Raw genomic sequence first — 7,135 nt, 5'->3', positions numbered from 1 at the left:
CTCTCTCTCTCTCTCTCTCTCTCTCTCTCTCTCTCTCTCTCTCTCTCTCTCTCTCTCTTTCTCACACACATTCTCTTTCATCCATTCTTTCTTTTTCTCTCATACTCATTTTGTCTCTCTTGTTTCCTATTTCTATTTCGCCTATTTGTCCATTTCTCTCATGGTTCCAACTTCCATTTTTACACCAGTCTTTGTATTGTAATTAATCTTTGATACATATTTCGGTGTTCATCCAAAGACGAATCATGCATGATTTCTATGCCAGAAGCGCCGAAAAGTCGAATGTTCAGTCGAAATTAACTTTTCATTTTCAATCTTATGTGAAATAATTCTTTGCGCAATCTTAGTTCGAATGTATAAATTATACAACACTTACACACTTATTATTAAATATCAATTAAACGTGCAGATAAAAAAAGTTTAAACATAATGAAAAGAGAACTCAGTAACTTTCCTATTTTCAATATGTTTACACATATATTTACATTGCACATAGAACATAAAAGAACAGCTTCGATTTCAGAGTTCAAATCTCCCGAGATTTGTTCTCCGTAAGAAAAAAAAAAAAAAGAAAATTGATATGAAATCTGGTGTTTACAGCTTCAGTTATCTAGCAGTTTAATAAAAGAGAAAAGCGATATCAATTGATCTCCATTGGCTATATATTGTTTAGCTCTCCCTCTCACGCACCATTGTAATCGAAGCCATCGCGGACGGAAGTGTCCCTCTCGAGACATCCTGCTTGTCCTCGATAAGGACCAGCGGTCCCTGTCCTCGCTCCATGCCGGATCTGCTTGATGCTTCATCATGCATCGCGAAAGTTCGATGTCTCCTCTCTACTGCGTTATTTCAATTTGCTGTTTTTTCGGTCGGTACGCTATAGGATCGATAAGGGGTTGGATCACAGGAAAGAGAGAGAGAGAGAGAAAGAGAGAGAGAGAGAGAGAGAGAGAGAGAGAGAGAGAGAGAGAGAGAGAGAGAGAGAGAGAGAGAGAGAGAGAGCGAGAGAGAGCGAGAGAGAGCGAGAGAGGATGGAAGGGCAAGAAGGAAGGGGGCGAGAGAGAAGTATGCATGTATATGTTTTATGCGTATAAGTGTATGGTATGTATGTGCGTATATTGCGACGTTGGTGCTCCCGCGACAGTCGCTTTCTGGTGCCACGCCCAGGGAGAGAGAGAAAGAGCGCGGTCTGGTGCACACACAATATCGCACTGTGCGTAAGCGTCAGCTGCTGAACGCAACCGTTCGCGATTATGGCGGACTAACGTTAAATGCAACAACTTCGCCGGGTTAATGAGCTCCGCCGCGGCTCTAGTTTCGCGTTTTACCCTTTCGAATACGTCTATCGCATGGAATCACGCAATTGCTTGTACAAGGATGAGACCTTGAATACGATACCTTGCGCAATGTGCTGCAAATTTCAGTACAAATCAATAATTATATCCTAATTTTCTATGAATCTTTACTTTGATTTATTCTAGATAATTTCTTAGATAATTGATAATTAAAATTTAACAATCGTATTCTTGAAAAGTTTTTAGAGTGAATTGTCACTCTGAAGGTTGAAAATTGAGAACCATTCTTTTCCAAAACTAGCTCAATTTTCACTCTTTAGAATGAGATTCCATTCCAAAGAATTTAAGAGTAATTGTATAGCACATTATATGAAAAATTATGACAATAAATGTATCTGTTTAAGATTAAATTGAGAACATCGCTGTTTAGCGATGGCACCTGCACAGCGGGAGCACCATACGAAATTTTTGGACTTAAAAGGATAATCTAAATATGTGATTCCTCACATGAGAGAAATCTCCGGCACGGAGAACGAACGTATACGTAAAGATCGGTAGCCGATCGGCATACGATCAACATACACAAATCCGCTAGTAAATAGTTAATTATAACGGTAATAATAACAACAATAATAACAAGATAATAATAACAATAATGATAAAGATTCATGAGAATCACAGAAACAACGAAAGTAAAGAAACAAATGAACATACCGGTTAACGATGAAAATCAGTGGTTGAAGGATGCCGATCTGGGCGCAGAACGGAACGGCGGTGGATTCTACTTAATTACTTTTTTCTATTACGCGATATTTCGTACGTATTTCCGCAGCTGCGTTTCCCCGTACCTTTGTACTAGTTTTCTTTTATTTTTTTTCTTTTAACAAATTTCTCAACAAACTTTACGACGCGACTTGGAACATTTGAACCGACGATCGCGCGATCAACGTGGAGGCCGGTTTTTGATCATCGAACACGAGTCCTGGCATCGAATTCCATCGAGAACGTGAACTCGGTTGCCGGATTATTTGTGAACACTTGATAACTATAATTGCGATAGGAGATAAACAAATCTCGCGCGCGATGAACACACCCAGTGTCTCTCTTTCACTCCCACCCCCGACCAGCAGGACGCACTCCTATTTATGTCCCTCTATCTTTTTTTTCCCTCTCTCTCTCTCTCTCCCTCTCTCTCTCTCTCTCTCTCTCTCTCTCTCTCTCTCTTTCGTTTTGTCTTTGCTGGTGCCTCTTCTGCTTTTATTAAAGGATCTTCCAGCTGACGATCTCGTTGATCACGCTACCGGTTCCTCGTTAACGCTCAACTCTCGTTTGGTGATTTCGTTTTCTATCTCGCTCTCACGTTATCATGTGATGAAAAGATTATGCACCGTATTACGCGTCAATTCGTATTTTTGAATTATTGTGACGCGTTAAGTCAATCAGAGGGATTGTTTATCAAGAAGGATAAATGATTAGGAAACATCGAAAAGGTTCTTGAGGCAAGACAAGTCAGAAGTAACGAATTAACGGAGAACATAGGATTAAGGCTCCAACAAAAATTATAAGATCGGAAGAATGAGGAAGGATCGTTTCTCTGCTTTAGTTTTTTGGCCGATTTTGCCCGGCAAACTTATCTTCCCATACGATATCCACCTCGCGAGATCCACCTTTCGTTGTTCTATAACTTTCTCTGCGCGCAAAATTTCTTGTAATAATGTCACCCGAATGGTGAACGATAATGTCGCTCGATCGACACGTGGACGGGACAAAGCAGCAGCAACAAACTGAAAATCGTTAGAGATTGACGACAACAACAACGACGATGACGACGACGACGATGAGAGTAACGGCGACGACAAACGATACCGAATCGAGTGTTTTTCTTTTTTTATGCCGAATTGAAGAGTCAGAAATTAGGAAATATGCAAGCAAATAGTAAGAATGTTGCGGGTATAACGGTGTCTACAACGCAATGCCTTTATGTGGTGCGGTAACTAAACTGACGAGGTTGAGTCTCAATACCGACGGCTGCACCCTCCGGACGCCTGCCGCCGCCGCCCCCACCGTCTGGGGTTGTCTCGGGGGTGGGATAGACTCGGGGCGAAAAGAATCGCGAAAAAACTCTCGGTCGAGGGAGAGATTGGCGCCGATACACGCAGACGCTGTCGCCGTCGGTGAAAGGTGAAGGAGAGGCCGAGAGCAACGCAGGAGAAGAGGTCGGAAGGGATGCGAAGGCAGGAAGAGGTCGAGGGACGAAGAGAAGGGTAGTAACTGGCAGTGTGGAGTCGACGGTGCTGGGAAAGGGGTGGAATTTGCGCAAGCGTGATCCTCCATATACCGGCCGTTGGAGGGTTGGTTGGTTGGTTTGGTGGTTGGTTCTGTGTGCGTTGCCCCAATGCACATATTTCCAAACATTGAACGCGCATCGCGGCGCAGCTATGGAGAGATTTTTTTCAGTCATTATGCGCACGAGACATTCTCGTGATAAATGATGCTTGCCTAGGAGGGGGAGATGAGAGTCCTATTGATTAAAACGATCGTCCCGGGAGGAAGCTACCACCCTCGCGTCGGTCATTGCACGAGTAGATGCTGCTGCACGGATGTTCCACCGACTGGTTCAGTTTAAAACCGAAATCCGAAATGATCTTTAATCACATTCTTGTGAATCAATAACTAAGTGAAATTTCTAGAATTAGAGAGTCTTAATTTGGATATTTGGCACAGAACGTAGTTTGATTTTGTCATTTTGTCGGTTTTAAATTATACTAGAAATCGATCCATACATCAGATAATTTCTAAAAACGTTTATAGAATATTCTAAAAATGAACAAATATTCATAGAACGTTCATAGATATTCTATGAACGTTGTATGTTATCTAAGGATATTATATGTAATTTAATATGCTAAAGAGAAAGGAAAGAGATGGTTATCTTTAAGTTACTCAGAAAGCGTATACGAATAATCTGAAAATATAAATAATTCAAACAACGCGATCGCAATTATTTATAGATCGATCGATAGTTTACGCCGTTTACGGAAAAGTATGGGTCGACATAGAAACCGGTCTCTGTCGGACGATATTTCACTCGTCTCCGACATCTCCATTGTGAGAGTAAAAGTAGACGGAGAGAAAGGGTACTGTATAAGTGAAAGGTTCGAGAACATTCCATAAAAAAAATCGAGAAATTGGGAAAAGAGTGATGGAAATTTACGCAGAGATATTAGTTTACGAAAATTAAAAAGAAATATGAATGGAAAAGAAAAAAAAATAAAGATGTAAATATATATATATATATAGAGAGAGAGAGAGAGAGAGAGAGAGAGAGAGAGAGAGAGAGAGAAACAATTTCAATTAAGACAATAAATGAATCTTCCAAACTATTGAACCTATTGTTAGTAGTGACGGAGATTAAAAAAGGAAACAAAAAACAAGATACTTACTAGAAGAGCGCGAAAGAGTGCAGTTGTAGAGCTAAAAGCTAGTATCTGTTAACTGTAGCATAACATCCATCGCTAACCGATCGATCGAGCTACATTACGACGGCCGATCTTCGTGGGAGGCTGGCATGATTAATATCATGAGTGTATACGAACTTTTGAACAACCGTACATCGCCTCGATTATCAAGGGGAAAGGGGAGAAACCAAAGAGAAAAGGGAGAGAGAGACATAGAGAGATGGGGTGAGAGCAGTCATAAATACGCACGCGCCAGGGTTTATGCAATGGAGGGGTTGATGAAGGACTGAATTGCGCAAGCGTTGGACAGAGGGTGTAAAAGCTTGTCGGGAGTGCCCGTTCCCTCGGCAAATGGCTTTTCGATAATGCAAACGCGGCCAAATTTCATCATACAGCGAATCCCATATTCCATTCGATAAAATAAAATTACATTTCTCTTCCTCTTTTTTCCTCTCTTTCTCTCTCCGTTGCTGAAATTTTGTTGCTCATTGTGATGCAAATCGCTCTTAATTTGGTCACGAGAAATAATTTTTCGCACGAGATATTATGAATGTCGAGTCTTTTGCTATTCAGTCGATTAAAACTATGCAAAACGCTGTCTGAAAAAATTACACAAAATAAAACTCCATTGTGCGAATAAAATACATACCATTTTATTAAAAAAAAAAAAAAAAAAATTTATATTAAAAAATGGTTCAAAAATTACAACAAAATCATTACGATAAAAAAAGGCCTCCGATAGGCCTCCTTTATTTAAACTAACAATAAGATCTTCACACAAAATCAAGTTAGTATCAAATAGCTAACTAAATAACTCGTACGAACATGAGAGAGTTTAAAAAGTCCACAAAGTAAACGGCGAACGCGTTTATCTCATAGCGGCGATCTCATCTACGATCAGTGACCATGAACGATAGCGCAAATATATGTGAGGTCTATCGATCGCTTCTTTTTTATACACACATGCGTGGGTCTATTTGTTTCTGTAGCGTTAGGGTGTTCGTTAACGAACGATTTCTTAATGAGTCACGTCATGGATGAAGATAAGGATCGATAAGTATCGGATGCAAAAATATATACAGAAATGGTTTTCGTTTGCATTACATTTCGGTATTACAAGATATAAGAGATAGACGAATGGCGTAGAGCAAAGGAGCGCCGTTGTGGAACAAAGGAAATAAGAGAGAAAGAGTCATTGGGGAGAAGCGAAAAGGGACAAGGGAGACAAGGGGTGTAATCTAATGGTAAATAGCACGTATGCATATAAGGGTCAGTCGAAGTGCGTCAGTGGCGTAGGAGATTGAATACTGCTTATCAACGTTCATGAAATAAGCAATTTTGATAAAAGATTTTGGATTGGAATATATTAACAGAATAAATGTATATATAGAGAAACATATAAAAATATAATCCAATCTCAGTATCAATTTTTATTGATATTATGCTTCTTTGTATATATTTATTATGTTATAATATATCCAGATTTTCTACATAATTCAAAAACATAAAATGTTATTGTAATATCATAATAAATTATAATTATAGTCAATTATTATTATTGTAATATCATATATATACATATATATGTACACTAATTAAAATTCTTGTTTCAGTTTACTAAAGAGTAACAAACAGTTATGTACAGTTTCAGATATTACATTTCTCTTCGTTATTAATTTATTATCATAATAATATTTTATTATAACTGTAGTGTTATATAACATCGTTTATATTTTAAAATTATGTAAAAAATCCGATTTAATATGTGACTCGATTTTTTTTTGCTTTTTATCTTAAATTTGTACATTTGTATAAATTTGAGACACTAATAATAAATTTCAGAAAGAGAAAAAGAAGAAAAAGAGAAGAAATAACTTATGTACCAAAGTCTTGACATATTTAGAAGCGTTAGCTAGAAATAACTAATGATTGAACGATGAAAGAAACTTATGCCTATCCTTATATCCCCGTACTCTTTTAACATAACTTGTTACAATTATAGTCTCTATAATTTCTAGAATTATAATTTACAAGCAGAAGTCGCTGTACGTCGCAATCATGACGTTGATGTCGACATCGAAATGTCCTAAAGATATACCACATCGAATTGGCAGTGTAACCACTTGTAAAACTCACCGATCGTCAACGATCGATCGACGCGGGTTACAGTGGCCCACCCTACGTCTTAATCGCCAGAAGAGTCTAGACACCTCTTCCAGAGGAGGTCGCATAAATTCCGTGAGAGGACGGCGCAGCGGATAATTTACGGGGACGCTCGTCCTCTTTGTGCTCCCGAGTGTCCTGGGAAGACCGACGCGGCGCGCCCATTCCACCCCGGGCGACGGCCGCGCCTCCTTCCTACGCCACTGCGAGGGTAGACCG

At 39.3% G+C, this 7,135-nt stretch overlaps 1 protein-coding gene across 3 annotated transcripts in view; it reads right to left on the bottom strand.

Moving 5' to 3' along the window:
- Window positions 1-7,135, bottom strand: part of LOC108684092 (ELAV-like protein 3) — a 49,108-nt gene that overhangs the window by 25,614 nt on the left and 16,359 nt on the right. The window contains exon 1 of one of the 3 annotated variants that reach the window (XM_018188170.1): window positions 2,010-2,496. The exons of the other annotated variants lie outside the window; for them this stretch is intronic. The gene's annotated coding sequence lies outside the window, so the exon portion shown is untranslated. Of the gene's footprint in view, window positions 1-2,009; window positions 2,497-7,135 lie in introns of those variants that run through there. 3 annotated transcript variants of the gene reach the window in all.

Source organism: Atta colombica, unplaced genomic scaffold, assembly GCF_001594045.1.
Source record: "Atta colombica isolate Treedump-2 unplaced genomic scaffold, Acol1.0 scaffold126, whole genome shotgun sequence".
NCBI classification, from domain to species: Eukaryota; Metazoa; Arthropoda; class Insecta; order Hymenoptera; family Formicidae; genus Atta; species Atta colombica.
This window is presented reverse-complemented; position numbering and strand designations above follow the sequence as displayed.